The sequence below is a fragment of the Eumetopias jubatus genome, unplaced genomic scaffold (genome assembly GCF_037043125.1).
Source record: "Eumetopias jubatus isolate StellerSeaLion01/CBP00866 unplaced genomic scaffold, mEumJub1_p1.0 scaffold_3, whole genome shotgun sequence".
Classification (NCBI taxonomy): Eukaryota; Metazoa; Chordata; class Mammalia; order Carnivora; family Otariidae; genus Eumetopias; species Eumetopias jubatus.
The window spans coordinates 55,829,720-55,846,401 of record NW_028274809.1 but is presented as its reverse complement, the minus strand read 5'-3'; the positions used below and the strand labels follow the sequence as shown (position 1 = coordinate 55,846,401).

General features: G+C 41.8%; 1 long non-coding RNA gene across 1 annotated transcript in view; it reads right to left on the bottom strand.

Annotated features, from left to right (window-relative positions):
- LOC148164695 (uncharacterized) overlaps window positions 1-16,682 on the bottom strand; it is an 86,704-nt gene that overhangs the window by 51,248 nt on the left and 18,774 nt on the right. The window contains exon 3 of the long non-coding RNA XR_015767863.1: window positions 13,568-13,684. This is a non-coding gene — a long non-coding RNA (uncharacterized LOC148164695). The remainder of the gene's footprint in view (window positions 1-13,567; window positions 13,685-16,682) is intronic.

Genomic DNA, 16,682 nt, shown 5'->3' with positions numbered 1-16,682 from the left:
ACATTCAGCAATTTGCTCTGTGGTGAGCACATGGTAGATGATCAATCAATGTTTGTTTAGTGAGAATAAACATAGGAGAATAAAAGAAAGGGAGAGAGAGAGGAAAGGCAAATATGGAAGTAAAATAGGAGAGCATTTCACAAATCCTAGTATGGAACCTCTTCTGTTTTGACAACATTTATTACGCTTGCTGTAAATAAGGTCTTTGCATTGAAACCAGTTATTTTTTTGATGATGGCTAAGACTATGTATTCACATGTGTATTGTCAGAACTTTTTGATGGTGATAGAAACCCCATTCCATTTATTTTAAACAAATAAAGAGAATATTTTTGCTCACAAAACTATAAAGTTCCAGTTCTTGGCTGGCTTCAGTACATCCAGATACTCAAACGGTATTCTCTGGTTTGTCTCCCTCTGTCCCTCTGTCTCTGTCTCTCTTTCTGTCCCTTTCCTTACTAGGTTTATTCTCAGGTACGGTTTCTGCATGTGCTGGGGAACATGGGCCCTAGCAGTTCAGGTACCTCTCCCTCTCTGAGCATTCGTATCAATCTCCTGAAACAGGGTTGGTCCTGCTTAGACAGGTCACAAGCTCATTCTTAGACCAGCCTCTATTTCCGGAGAAGTGGGCTATTGTGATGGCCAACCATAATCACTCAGAGCAGGAGAGAGGCAGTTCTCAAAATATAAGCTATGGAACAAACAAGAAACTCCTTCTTTTCACAATTTGGAAAGTGAAAATATTTACGCAGATAACTATAATGCAAAACCTGTCCTTTCACATATTGTGAATATTAAGTTTCTATTCATTGTTTTTTAGTAATCTCTATACCCAATATGGGACTTGAACTCACAATCCCTACATCAAGAGTCACACACGAATTTTGTTTCCTTAGGCTTATGAAAGCTGAGGTCTCTGCTCCTTTCTTCTAATTTCCTTTCTCACTTTTGCCTAAATCAGTCCCCAAAGGGAAATGTTGATTGGTCTGAGCCCAACACATCAAATTAGGCCAAGTTGACCCTTGGGCAGATTTACCGTGTGTTAAAGGTCATGCTCACCTCTCTCTTTCCGTGACACTAGATCAACTGGTAGCCTGATTCAGATTCCTGGCTGTCTCTTTTCTTAGTCTATCCTTTCATGTAGCCAATCAGATGATAAGATCTCAAAGCAAGTTTGAGAACAGAATTGTCCAACCTCAAAAGAATCTAATCTTCCTTAAATTTGATTGAACTTTTAGCCAGCATTCTCAAAAGTACCTGAGGCAAAACAAATGCAAAGGTTAAAAAAATAAAAAAATGAAAACTATTTCAGGAGTGATCCCTTTAGTTAGGAGTGAAGTAGTTTGTGGAAAACTGGATAAAGACTAAAAAAGGAAATTAATCTGAAGTCACATTTTGTGTTTTATCTAATAATAACAAGCCAGAAAAATCTGCCTGGTTAGTGGTGGAAGTTAGAAGGAATGGTGGAAGGTGAAGAGGAAGCTACCGTACATAAATACAAATATAAAAAGGATCTACTGAAATTTCTCTGTTTAACCTGGAAGCGATGGGCCAGTGAACTGAAGGGAAATAAACTGAGAAGATACTCGGTTACTGGAAGAAGCCAGTGAAGGTACAATAGGAAAGGGAGGGCACTCTGGTTCAGGTTAGTTAGTTGGAGTTCAGCTGAGAAACACCACCTGCAAGAACATGCTACTGGTTCTTTCATGAATCTGTTTTTATCATTTTATAAATGCTGTGGAGATTTTTTTTAAAGATAGAGCAAAAGAACAAGGAATAAAAACATGGAGTTTTATTTGCACTTTGTGTTTAGTAATTAGACTTTGGTCAAATCACTCAACTCACAATGAGGAGACAGCAATTTTGACTGAGCCAGGAGTATGTGATAATAAATCATTGTAAAGTACCCCGCTACTAAATACCAGTGTGATCAAGATTTGGTAGTTCTCGGGGCGCCTGGGTGGCTCAGTTGGTTAAGCAACTGCCTTCGGCTCAGGTCATGATCCTGGAGTCCCAGGATCGAGTCCCACATCGGGCTCCCTGCTCGGCAGGGAGTCTGCTTCTCCCTCTGACCCTCTTCCCTCTCGTGCTCTCTATCTCTCATTCTCTCTCTCTCAAATAAATAAAATCTTAAAAAAAAAAAGATTTGGTAGTTCTCATGTTTGTTTTTGCAATTAAATGTAAACTAACTGTTTAATTTCTTAGGCCTGAAAATATTTTTTCAGCAACATGAAAAAATGCTAGCCAGAGAGGTTCCAGAACCTCCTGAAGCTGCCCATAGAGACTATGCAGACAAATCCATTTAAAGGAAGAATACCTCTGAAAATATCAACGTATAGTTCCTATAAAAAGGACTGTGAAAAAAAAAAAAAGGACTGTGGTATTTTATTTCAAGGTAAAAAACTGAAACATGTTCCTGGGGGGGTGCCTGAGTGGCTCAGTCAGTTCAGTGTCTAACTTTTGATCTCAGGGTGGTGAGTTCAAGCCCCATGTTGGACTCTACCTTGGGTGTGGGGCCTACTTAAAAAAAAAAAAGAGGGAAGCCTGGATGGTTCAGTAGTTTAAGCATCTGACTTTTGGTTTTGGCTGAGGTCATGATCTGAGGGTCCTGAGATCAAGCCCCTGAGATGGAGCCTCATGCTTGTCCCTCTCCCTCTGCTCCTCCTCTCCTCCTCCTCTCTTTCTCTCTGGAATAAATAAATAAAATTGAAAGACAAGAAAGGAAAGGAAAGAGAAGGGAAGGAGAGGTGAAAGAAAGAAGGAAGGAAGAAAGGAAGGAAGGAAGGAAGGAAGGAAGGAAGGAAGGAAGGAAGGAAGGAAGGAAGAAAGAAAGAAAAAGAAAGAAAGAAAGAAAGAAAGAAAGAAAGAAAGAAAGAAAGAAAGCAAGGAAGGAAGGAAGGAAGGAAGGAAAGGAAGAAGGAAGGAAAGGAAGGAAGGAGGGAGGAAAGAAGGAAGGAAAGGAGATAGTTTTTTTTTTGTGCCTCAAAATCAGCCCAGCCAAACCATGCTCTTTACGTCTTTATCCCTCCGGATTCCTACCTTAAGTCTCAGGAGTTAGTTGGACCATCATCCACTCAGTTGAAGAAACTTCAATTCCTATTTATTTAAGCAATTACTAACTCTTGTAAACTTCCTTAGAACCTGTTTGTTTTCCTTTTATACATCCAATAACTCAGGCCCATAACCCCTGACTAGTCTGTCCTCTCCTCTGCCTCATTCACCCCAATAACAATACAGTTAGATGAAATAAAATAATCGATGTATTAAAAACAAAAATTCAACTGAGTAAATTTGAAGATCTAACTGGCTTTCTTAAGTGATTCATAAATCAGGCAGCAATCTAGCAAGAAGAAAGGAACTCTAGGAGCGCCTGGGTGGCCCAGTCGTTAAACGTCTGCCTTTGGCTCAGGTCATGATCCCAGGGTCCTGGGATCGAGCCCCGCATCCGGCTCCCTGCTCCGCGGAAAGTCTGCTTCTCCCTCTCCCACTCCCCCTGCTTGTGTTCCCTCTCTCGCTGCGTCTCTCTCTGTCAAATAAGTAAATAAAATCTTTAAAAAGAAAAAAAGGGCGCCTGGGTGGCTCAGTTGGTTAAGCGACTGCCTTCGGCTCAGGTCATGATCCTGGAGTCCCCGAATCGAGTCCCGCATCGGGCTCCCTGCTCGGCAGGGAGTCTGCTTCTCCCTCTGACCCTCTCCCCTCTCATGCTCTCTATCTCTCATTCTCTCTCTCAAATAAATAAAATCTTTAAAAAAATTTAAAAATTTAAAAAATTTAAAAAAAAGAAGAAGAAGAAAGGAACTCTGAAGAGTTGTACAAAATGGAAGGAGGGTGGGACAAGGAAGTATTAGCAAAAGAAAAGAAAACATTGTTTCAGGCAAGGTCACTTTTCCTGAAGGGGAAGGGCAGGGTGGTCTTATACAGATTACCTCACCTTCCTTTGGGGGTGGGGGAATGGAGAAGGCCCATGTGACAGATTACCTCATTGGTGCAGATCAGAAAATTCCTGACTGACTGGTTAAAGAATACATTTCTGGGGAAGGCTGCAATTAGGGTAAATATCAATCCCCAGTTTGTTGATGTGGCCTAGTATAAATGACTCCATTTTGGGCTTGTGGTTTTCTTTTTGACAAATGTATATTTATAAACCCCTTGAAGAGAATGAAGAAAATTTAGATTTGATTCAATTGTCATCTACTGAAAATACATGGGATTTTATAAAAAATTCATATTATAAAAATTTCAAATATATATATAGAAAAAAAACAAAAGAAAAATTTCAAATATATACAAAAGAGAAGGAATAATGAAACTTCATGACCTATCACCTCTCACTGCTCCTCCTATCTGCTCCTCTCCCAACTTTGTTCCTCCTGGAATATTTTGAAGCAAATTCTTTCATCTTATTGGCTCACCAGTACATACTTCATGTACTGAACTTTTGAAATTTTAGTTTCATTCAAAGAAAGAGGAGAAATTTGTAGCTGATAGCTTGAGAACATACTCTGTCCCCTTAAGAGTTTTCTGGGGCGCCTGGGTGGCTCAGTCGTTGGGCGTCTGCCTTCGGCTTAGGTCATGATCCCAGAGTCCTGGGATTGAGCCCCGCATTGAGTCCCGCATCGAGCCCCGCATCGGGCTCCCTGCTCCGCGGGAAGCCTGCTTCTCCCTCTCCCACTCCCTTTGCTTGTGTTCCTGCTCTCGCTGTCTCTCTCTCTGTCAAATAAATAAATAAAATTTAAAAAAAAGAGTTTTCCATAGCCTTTAGGAATTTTTCCTAATTTTCTATCTTCCTTTCCTTCATAAATTGCTCTTTAACAGTTGTATTGAATTCAATTATTTAAATTCAAGTAGGAGTTTTTATGCTGAATTGTGAGTTCTCAACTAATAAACTGTCCTCAGGTAAAATTAAATTCTTGAATTTTACTCCCAGATCAACAAAAATTTACAGGTCACATACTTGAATGTTAAATAAGGGCCTAGATGATCATTTGTCAATGAGAGTAATTCACTTATTTCCAGGATATCCCATAATTCAATATTATTCTAAAGTGAATTATTATGTTTTCACTCTTATGTAAATAATCCTATATTCTGACAATTCTATTTAATATGCATTAATTTTTTTTATTTTTTTTAAAGATTTTATTTATTTATTTGAGAGAGAGAGAATGAGAGATAGAGAGCACGAGAGGGAAGAGGGTCAGAAGGAGAAGCAGACTCCCTGCTGAGCAGGAAGCCTGATGCGGGACTCGATCCCGGGACTCCAGGGTCATGACCTGAGCCTAAGGCAGTCGCTTAACCAACTGAGCCACCCAGGCGCCCCAGAAATGTTTATTTTTATTAACAAAATTGAGAGGGCCCTTTTGAAAATTTGTTTGAAGTTTAGATTCAGGGGCGCCTGGGTGGCTCAGTCAGTTAAGCAGCAGCCTTCAGCTCAGGTCATGATCCCAGGGTCTTAGGATTGAGTCTCATATCAGGCTCCCTCTGCTTCTCCTTCTGCCTGCCACTCCCCCTGCTTGTGCTCTCTCTCTCTCTCTCTTTCAAATACATAAATAAAATCTTTTAAAAAAAAAAGTTTAGGGCACCTGGGTGGCTCATTTGGTTAAGCGACTGCCTTCGGCTCAGGTCATGATCCTGGAGTCCCGGGATCGAGTCCCACATCGGGCTCCCTGCTCGGTGGGGAGTCTGCTTCTCCCTCTGACCCTCCCCCCTCTCATGTGCTCTCTCTCTCTCTCTCTCATTCTCGCTCTCTCAAATAAATAAAATCTTTAAAAAAAAAAGTTTAGATTCAGCTTTGTTTTGTTTGCTGATGTTAAGAAAATTATCAAATCAGAGACATCTCTGGGTGGCTCAGTCGGTTAAGCGTATGCCTTCAGCTCGGGTCACGATCCCAAGCTCCTGGGATCCAGTCCCACATCAGTCTCCCCACCGAGCCAAGACCCCCCCCCCCCGCTTCTCCCTCTGCCTGCCGCGCCCCCTGCTTGTGCCCTGCCCCCAACAAATAAATAAATAAAATAAATTTAAAAAAAAAGAAAATTATCAAATCATTAAAATTTTTTTAAACTTATCTATTTTAGAGAGAGAGAGAGAGTGGAAGGGAGGGGCAGAGGGAGAGTCCTTTTTTTTTTTAAAGACTTTATTTACCTATATGACAGAGAGAGAGAGAGCACAAGCAGGGGGAACAGCAAAGGGAGAGGGAGAAGCAGGCCCCCTGCTGAGCAGAGAGCCCCATGTAGGGCTTGATCCCAGGGCCCCGGGATCACAACCTGAGCCAAAGGCAGATGCTCAACCTACTGAGCCACCGAGGTGCCCCGAGGGAGAGGTTAAGCAGACTGCACTGAGGGCAAAACCCAACAAGGGGCCCGATTTCATGACCCTGAGAGCACCACCAGAACCAAAAACAAGAGTCAGATGCCTAACTGACTGCACCACCCAGGCACTCCAAATCATTAAATTTTTTATACCATGGATGAATCTGGGTTTCACTGGTGAATTTCAAGCAGTCTGTAACCCCTCCTAGGTGTATTAAAAGGGGTACAAGAATAGTGAATCCTTCCAAAGTACTGAATCCAATCTCCAGGCCTTCACTCAGGGTTTGAAACTTTTACCAGGAGCACCTTTCTGTCTCCTCTCTACCAATTCAGTTCTTATCCATCCTTAAAAATGCCATTCAAAAGTTTCGTTTTGGGGGCACTTGGGTGGCTCAGTCGTTAAGCATCTGCCTTCAGCTCAGGTCATGATCCCGGAGTCCTGGGATTGAGCCCCGCATCAGGCTCCCCACTCGGCCGGAAGCCTGCTTCTCCCTCTCCCACTCACCCTGCTTGTGTTCCCTCTCTTGCTGTCCCTCTCTCTGTCAAATAAACAAATAAAATCTTGAGAAAAAAAGTTTCATTTTGTGATGTTGTGATTTATCATTAGAGATGTATATTTGGTCTTCATCCCTTTTTCTGGCACATAGCTCCCCAAACCCTGGGAATTTCCTAAGTGATGAGAGCAATAAAGATGTCTTCTCTTCTGTTAATGAGGTGACTTTTGGAAAGCACCAAAGGGTGGGGGGCAGGTTGCCAGGAGAACCAACCTTGTGATTACAGGGTTGGAACTCTTCCCCCCACCCCACCTCTGTGGAGGGGAGAGGGGCTGGAGAGTGAGTGGATGGCCAATGATACAACCAATCATGCCTAATAAAGCCTCCATAAAAACCCAAAAAGATGGGGTTCAGAGAACTTCCACATTGGTGAAAACATGGAGATGCTAGGAAAGCGGCATACCCAGAGAGGGCATGGAAGCTCCACGCCCTTTCCCCTTTCCCCACACCTTGCCCTAGGCATATCTTCCATCTGGCTGCTCCTGAGTTACAGCATTTTACAATAAACCAGTAATCTAGTGAGCAACATGTTTCCCTGGGCTCTGGAACCTCTGATCTATAGCCGGTCCATCAGAAGCACAGCTGATAACTGCAGCCCGCAACTGGGGTCTGAAGAGGGTGGGAGGCAGTCTTGCAGGACTGAGCCTTTAATCTGTGGAATCTGATGCTATCTCAAGGCAGATAGTGTCAGCACTGGGTTGAACTGTAGGACAGCTGGTGCCCCAGAATCGCTGGTTGGTGTGGGGGAAACCCCCCATTCCACGTTGGAATTGGAGGCAGAACTCCTATCTCTCCATCATGAAACCTTCCAAGATCTTTGAGACCATCAATAATTTCCCCACTTCCCTGAGGCACTTTGGTGTAGACCACACAAGTTAGTATTTCTATACTGTCTATATTGTCTACCTATATTATGAGGACAAAGAAGCCCTTTTCAGCATTTCCAAAGATTTACATAGTGCTACTTGATTCCCAAAATTATTGATTAATTAGGATATAAGAAAGGGTCTTAGGAGTCTGCAGGAAAAGAAACGAGCACTAGAGTGTCTATCCAAGCACTAGAGTGTCTCCAAATTCATACTGAAACAATTACTTATTACGTATGCAATATGAAGATATTGGTATAAAAATAGGTTTTTATCAGTTATTCCTAAGACCACTTGTTTTTGGGGTACCTGGGTGGCTCAGTCGGTTAAGCATCTGACTCCAGATTTCAGCTCAGGTCATGATCTCTGGGTTGTGGGACAGCGCCATATTGGGCTCTGCGCTGAGCCTGAAGCCTACTTAAGATTTTCTCCCTCTCCCTCTCTCTCTCTCTCTAAAAATAAATAAATAAATAAAATATTAAAAAAAAAAAAAGAATGAGGGGCGCCTGGGTGGCTCAGTTGTTAGGGATCTGCCTTCGGCTCGGGTCCTGATCCCAGGGTCCTGGGATAGAGCCCCGTGTCAGGCTTCCTGCTCAGCGGGCAGTCTGCTTCTCCCTCTCCCTCTGCCCCTGCTTGTGTTCCCTCTCTTGCTGTGTCTCTCTCTGCCAAATAAATAAAATCTTTAAAAAATTAATTAATTAATTAATTAAAATTAAAAAAAGAATGTACCTCGGGGCGCCTGGGTGGCTCAGATAGTTAAGCATCTGCCTTCGGTTCAGGTCATGATCTCCAGGCCCTGAAATGGAGCCCCACGGCGCAGGCTCCCTGCTCAGCGGGGAGTCTGCTTCTCCCTCTCCCTCTGCCTCTCCCCCTGCTTGTGCTCTCTCTCTCTCCCTCTCAAATGAATAAATTATTTTTTAAAAAATGTATCTTAAAAAAAAAACCATTCGTTTGCACATACTTTTAGAATTTTATTTTTTCTAATTCATATGGTGGGCCTATGTTTTAGCCCAATTTACTAAACAACAAAGTGTAGGGGAGATTGAGTGTTCTTGCTTTTATGTGGTAGGTGTAAACCCAGGGCAGTGAGAGGGAGAAGCAGGGAAGAATGGGAAGTAACGCACGGGTAGGCTGTATGGGAAAGCTGTGCCACAAGGTAGCCAGCCAATGAAAGGGAACAATGGGGTTCAGGGCGGGTCACCCCAAAATATGCCACTTTGACATATTGATTATTTTGAACTAAAGTTACCTAAGAAACAGCTGGTACAAGAAGGCCCTTTTGTCCCCCTGAAAGCAGGAAATAAATTCCCCATGTGAAGGCTACCTTCCCTGCACCTGGAGGGTAGAAAGCATCCTTATCACCACAGATAGGGAATTCAGGGTTAAGATGGCCACATAAACAAACTTGGTTATTTCTTCATTTATTTGCTACCCCAAGCCCAAAACCTTTTGTCAGTTCTTCATAAATAATTGTTTCTTTGTTTAAAAGGTATAAAGGCTGCCTGTTTTGGTCACTTCAGGGAGGCTCATATTTTTATCAGTTCCCTTATGTTTGAAATTAGTTTTCTGTTTATCTGTCTTATGTCAATTATTTTTTTTAAGATTATTTATTTATTTATTCGACAGAGAGAGACACAGTGAGAGAGGGAACACAAGCAGAGGGAGTGGGAGAGGGAGAAGCAGGCTTCCTGTGGAGCAGGGAGCCCAACACGGGGCTCGATCCCAGGACCCTGGGATCATGACCTGAGCCAAAGGCAGATGCCTAACGACTGGGCCACCCAGGTGCCCCTCAATTTAATTATTAGACCAACCAAAGAACCTAGAGGGGACACTGCAAGTTCTGATGCATGCTCCAGACTGTCTGGGCAAGGAGTTTGGGGGTCCCAGGAAGCCAGAGCATGTTCCAGAAGGGGGGGCTGCCCCCAGAAAACCACAAAAGAGCATGTCTTTTGTAGGTAGTTGAGGGCAGTAGACTGGATCCGCTCGATTTAGGCCTGGAGGCCTTCCCAAGTGTTTCATGTCAGCCATGGCTGCACTGTTCGTTATCTGCAGATGATATACTGGCATTTGGTGTGAGTGGCTAGGAGAGATTAAAAGCTTTGTTATGCAGCAATTTTTTTGTTTTGTTATTCTATTATGTAAATCTAGCCAAGGAATTGATTATTGACATTCAACAGTTTATACTGCAGGGTTTATTTTTAGCAGAGAATTGCTGAAGCAGAATGGTGTGAAGAGTTAGGAACTAGATGATGAGAGATTACTAGGTGATAATTATAGCTTCACTTTAAATTGTGTGTTGCAAAATACCTGCTTTGTTTCTCTTGTGGATGAGGAGGTAGGGAGGATTTGAGGATTTAGCCAGTCTCTCAACCTAATTTCTCAGGGAGAGTTCTTGGAAATCATTCATTTTTCTTGCATGAAATGATATCATACACTATTATTTTTTTTAAAGAGGTGTTTGGGATTTTTATTTTATTTTACTTTTTTAAAGATTTATTTATTTGACAGAGAGAGACACAGCGAGAGAGGGAACACAAGCAGATGGAGTGGGAGAGGGAGAAACAGGCCTCCCATTGAGCAGGGAGCCCAATGTGGGGCTCGATCCCAGGACCCTGGGATCATGACCTGAGCCGAAGGCAGATGCTTAACAACTAAGCCACTCAGGCGCCCCTACACTATTATTTTTTAAGTGAACTGTACACCCAACATGGGGCTCAAACTCACGATCCCGAGATCAAGAGTCTCATGCTCTACCAACTGAGGCAGCCAGGCGCCCCGATATCATACACTATTTTGATTACAATTTATGCCATTTTGTTCTTTAATCTGAGCAATTTACTTATTTTTTTAAAAGATTTTATTTATTTATTTGACAGAGAGAAAGAGAGACAGTGTGAGAGGGAACACAAGCAGGGGGAGTGGGAGAGAGAGAAGCAGGCTTCTGGCCGAGCAGGGACCCCGATGCAGGGCTCGATCCCAGGACCCGAATCATGACCTGAGCCGAAGGCAGTCGCTTAACCAACTGAGCCACCCAGGTGCCCCTAATCTGAGCAATTTATTGTATCTTGTGAGAGGGTAGTTGCTTATTTTATACCCCTTAACTCACACATCTAATTAAACGAACAAAACAATTAGCATATAAATCTCACACCACTTTGGAAAGAAAAAAAGACCTTTACTGAAAGCCAATTCTGAGTCTTAAGAAATGAATTGCCCATAAATTGAAAGACTCAAAGGAGGAAAGATTTGAAAGCACAAAAACAAGCCCATACAATTTATTTGAGGTCGCCAGAAGAGAAAGATCTGGTACAGGTGTCCCACATCAGCCTGTATGGTGAGCTATATGGACTCCTTATGGAGAATTTTCACTACAAAACTGTCAATAAAAGAAGCAATTCAATATTATACCTTCCATTTTTTATGGCATCTTACTACAAATATACTTGGCAGGTTATGGCCTCTATTTCAGAACTTAAAGCTGCTATGGGATGGCAGTTGCCTTCATCCTGCTCAGAGGCCCAGGGCAGCTAAGGCTATTACTGCTTCTACTGTCCGTGTGGAAGGGCGGTGAAGAGAGATGAGAGTGCGTGGCTTGCCGAGTGAGAAGTTCATCTCATACTATCTCTGTTTCTGCTCAGTGTTCTCTCCCAGTCACTTCTATTCACCATATGACCGTAGGCAAATTACTTAGCGTCTCTGACCCATAGTGTCCTACTCTCTAAAATGGAGATAATTGACCTACCTATGGCCAATAAAAGGATTCACTGAAACAATTTGCACACACTTTTGGCAATTAGTGGGCTCTTTTTTTTTTTTTTAAGATTTTATTCATTTATTTGAGAGAGAGAGCGAGCAAGAGAGAGGACCAGGGGGAGGGACAGAGCAAGAGGGAGAAGCAGACTCCCGATTGAGTGGGGAGCCTGATGTGGGGTCCTGATCCAGGGACTCCATGACCTGAGCTGAAGTCAGACACTTAATTGAGCTACCCAGGCGCCCCACTCACTAGTGGGCTCTTTACGTGTAAGTTTCCAGCTACCTCCTATCTTTAAATATAGGTGGAAAGGAGAAGCCACACTGTTGCTACCTTGTTATCTTTATTGCCTAGAAATTCAAGATCACTGGGGGCGCCTGGGTGGCTCAGATGGTTAAGCATCTGCCTTCGGCTCAGGTCATGATCCTAGAGTCCTGGGATCGAGTCCCGCATTGGGCTCCCGGCTCCTTGGGAGCCTGCTTCTCCCTCTGCCTCTCTCTCTCTCTGTCTCTCATGAATAAATAAATAATAAAAAAATCTTAAAAAAAAAAAGAAAGAAATTCAAGATCACAGCACAGGTAACAGCACAAAATCTAGTGTCGAAATTGACAGAGAGCCAAGGATGGGGGAAATGACTGTACTGTTCTTACCTGAGACTTATTTATATCTAGTGAAGCAAAGTTCTCAAAGGAATAAGCAAAAAATTTTTTTTAATTTTAGATATCTCTTTTTAATTTTTTTTTAACTACTTAGGAGTTTGACTTTATGAACACTTTTTAGAAACAATCTGCTCCACACTTTAAGGGATACTTTAATGACACCCTCGACTTGGCTGACACTATCATGTAAAAAAATGTATTGGCTAGAATGTGATGTTCTTGGCAACTAAAAATAGCCTGCTGTCTGTCCTTTCCATTGCTATGCTGAAAGACTCCTTTCAGTTTTCAAAGGTGTGTGGTCACTAAAACACCAACAAAACTGAAATGTTTGGGCCTGAGGACTTTAGCTTGAGGACTTCAGAACACATTCTTCTTACAGCTGAGATGGTGCCTTGTCCATCAGGGCACTACAAATATTAATAAGTATAGAAATAAGCTTTCCTTGGGCGCCTGGGTGGCTCAGTTGGTTGAGCAACTGCCTTCGACTCGGGTCATGATCCTGGAGTCCCTGGATTGAGTCCCGCATCGGGCCCCCTGCTTGGCGGGAAGTCTGCTTCTCCCTCTGACCCTCCCCCCTCTCATGTGCTCTCTCTCTCATTCTCTCTCCTCAAATAAATAAATAAAATCTTAAAAAAAAAAAAAGAAAGAAGCTTTCCTTTATCAAACAGCATACTATTCAAAACTTATGGTAAGACTAAAATAAGTTTTTCAAATTTGTCTACATAGAAAAATCTCAACATCAGTGATCCATATAATGTCTGTGTATATTTGAGGCTCAACTAATTACGAATATAGGAGAATCACCTAAACTTTGGTTTTATTTCCCGTAACAGAAACCATAAACATGGCCACCTTATTTCATATCTGTGAATACTATGATTATTTCAAATTTTAAAAATCTATCAGGTCGGGGCGCCTGGGTGGTTCAGTCGTTAAGCGTCTGCCTTCAGCTCAGGTCATGATCGATCAGATCAGGTCCTGGGATTGAGCCCCATATCCAGCTCCCTGCTCAGTGGAGAGCCTGCTTCTCCCTCTCCCTCTGCCTGTCGCTCTGCCTACTTGTGCTCTCTCTCTCTCTGTTGAATAAATAAATAAAACCTTTAAAAAAAATCTATTAGGTAATAATTATGGGGTAAATGAGTAAAGCTTTATTGATAAAGATAAGGCCTCATTTGAGTTTTGTTTCCTTTCCAAAAAGCACTTCATCTGATGTAGTTCCAGATTTTTCTTATTCGTTTTTGCTACCTCAATATGGTATACCAATAGTTAGAAGGATAAAATATGGTATTAATTAATGAGGAAATTGGACTACATAATTTCTAATATTTCTTCCAGGTCTAATATTCTAAGATTTATTATAATAAAATTTCATAAATATAAAGAAAGTTAGAGGTGAATAATATCATCATAGAAACAATGAACTGAAATACCTGAGGTGTAGAATCCTTTCTGAAATCCAATCAGGCAATGCTTTCTTGATGTGTTGAATATATCTGGAACTTCATTATTATGAAGTGAATTATAGTAACTCCGAAGAACTGAAGTCCCTAGAATGTAAGCAACACACTCACAGTTACGTGTCAATCCAGTGCACATTTGTTAAAATTATCAAGTATCAAGAGAAAAACCTTTAAATAACCTTATTAGATCTTATTTGCCTATCTTAGTTTGGACTACTACAACAAATACTACAGAGTAGGTGACTTAAACAACAGACATTCATTTCTTATGGTTCTGGAGGCTAGGAAGTCCAAGATCCAGGTACAGCAGATCTGATGTCTGGTGAGAGCCCTCTTCCTGGTTTGCAGATGGCAGCAATATTGCCATATCCTCACCTGGCAGAGAAATAGAGATCATCTCTTGTGTCAATATTGCTCCTACAAAGTGTTTAAGCTCTGGGGCGCCTGGGTGGCTCAGTTGTTAGGCATCTGCCTTCGGCTCGGGTCGTGATCCTGGGGTCCTGGGATCAAGCCCCGCATCAGGCTCCCTGCTCAGCGGAAAGCCTGCTTCTCCCTCTCCCGCTCCCCGTGCTTGTACTCCCTCTCTCTCTGTCTCTCTCTCTCTGTCAAATAAATCTTAAAAAAAAAAAAAAAGTGTTTAAGCTCTAACCAACTGAATATCATAAAATCTAGCTAGCATACTAAGAGAAAATATAAAGGAGGATGAAAATGTAGTAATTGTTACTATTCGCAAATGTCATTGATCTTCCAGTTGGCTTCACATTTCATCTCCCATTTTCTTTGCTGTAATGAATAAGATTGATTTTTTTAAATATTTTATTAATTATTTGACAGAGAAAGACACAGTGAGAGAGGGAACACAAGCAGGGGGAGTGGGAGAGGGAGAAGCAGGCTTCTGGCCGAGCAGGGAGCCCGATGTGGGGCTCCATCCCAGGACCCTGGGATCATGACCTGAGCCAAAGGCAGACGCTTAATGACTGAGACACCCAGGCGCCCCAAGACTGATCTTTAACATCCAGGAGTCCTACAACCAAGGTTGGTGGCTCAAAGACAGCTATCTGAGGTAAAACTAGTCTATTCACTGGCTTCCCAAATCAGATCATATTCTGTCTCTTTCCCCTCACTGCTACCCCTTTCAAATATTTTGAACAGACATGGAAAGCCTGAAGGTAGCTATACTGATAGGTCAGACTTGGAGACTGCCTGCCATTTCAGGAACAGGTGTGTTAACGTGTCAGCTACATGAAAGAGGAAAATGGAGGAGATGTGCTAAGAGAAAGGAAGCGGAAACACCAGTTGGCCCCAGTGAGACAGAAAAAGGAAGAATATAGATTCCTTGGTTCCTGATAGCTTCAGTTTACAGCCTTATTTCCCATGAAGTCTGACTATGTTTGATTTTGTGAGATCTTTGCTATCACATGTCCCCACCCCTTTTATTTGAATTAATTAGATTTCTGTTCCTTACTTCCAAAAAGAGAAGAAGCTAAGACAACTGGGGATATACCCCCAGTGACTGCCTGTAGGGCTGGCTTGGCCTGTGGTAGAGAGTTAAACAGGAAGCAGCACTTGAAAGGACTTCATGGACCATCTGAGGTCTTGGTTTACAATGTTTTATACTGCTAGTTTACCAGGAACACTGATATGAGTGCCTGGCCTGGAATTAACCTACTCAAAGTGCTTCCTGAAGGCAGACTGGGAGACCCAGGGAGACTGGGGAAGCAAGGAGCACCAACCAGCTGGAGGCGAGCTTACCCACCCCCATCAGCTACACCATGTTACAATATTCTACCTTTCAGGAAATAGCAGTATTCACTAAAGGAGAGTCAGTTTTCTACTTCTTAGAGATTTAACTCTGATTATTGACAGTTTTAACTTTAGCAGTTACACCAATATGTGACCAGTTTGTCTTCATTACTTATTATAAGGTCTAGACTAAGGAATGTGTAATTCCAAAATTGAGAAATCAAGGTCATTTTTTTAGCCAAAAAGAGACAAAACTCAAAATCATTTCAAATTGGGGAATCAAAATATGTGAAATTCCCCCTCAGATACACAGAATTAAGGGTTCTGAACATGTCAGCACATTTTGAGGTGCTTCATGCCAAATGATTTATTAAGCTGTTTTGAACCTTCTTTCCCCCCAAAAAAAACATATTTATTGCTCTATTATTTAATAAGTTTCTGCTTTTCAAATTGTCTTATACCTAATAGAAATAGTTAATGCTTGAGAAATTCAAATTTAAAACAATATTAATGAAGTGATATATAAATTTTATTTCTACAACTTATTAAAACTGCTTTAAATAGGGCACCTGGGTGGCTCAGTTGGTTGAGCGACTGCCTTCGGCTCAGGTCATGATCCTGGAGTCCCGGGATCGAGTCCCGCATCGGGCTCCCTGCTCGGCAGGGAGTCTGCTTCTCCCTCTGACCCTCTTCCCTCTCGTACTCTCTATCTCTCATTCTCTCTCTCTCAAATAAATAAATAAAATCTTTAAAAAAAAAACTGCTTTAAATCTAAATCACTGCATATTAGAATATTATAATTATTCTTTTTATATGGTTCATATGATATCATCTGATTTAAGGGACATTTCACCAAGACATAATTAACCTACTGAAAAAAAAGTATAGTAGAAATGTAATTACAACATATAGATAATTAAAATAATAAAAATTGAAGAAATCTGAGATATAAACTAAAAATAATTAATCTGGCTTTCCTAATACATCTAATAGTATTTAGAATAATACAACTACAGCTTTATTTTTTATTTTATTTTTTTTAAAGATTTCATTTATTTATTTGACAGAGAGAGAGCATGAGAGAGCACAAGCAGGGGGAGCAGCAGAGGGAGAGGGAGAAGCAGGCTCCCTAGTAAGCAGGGAGCCTGATGCAGGACTCAATCCCAGGACCCTGAGATCATGACCCAAGCCAAAGGCAGACGCTTAACCGACTGAGCCACCCAGGCTCCCCCAACTACAACTTTAAAAGACCATGGTAGTATTTGGAAGGAATAGAATTCACCATTGATATTGTAAGCTTCAAGTAAATACACAGAATATGCTGGTCAGCATACTCTGTGAA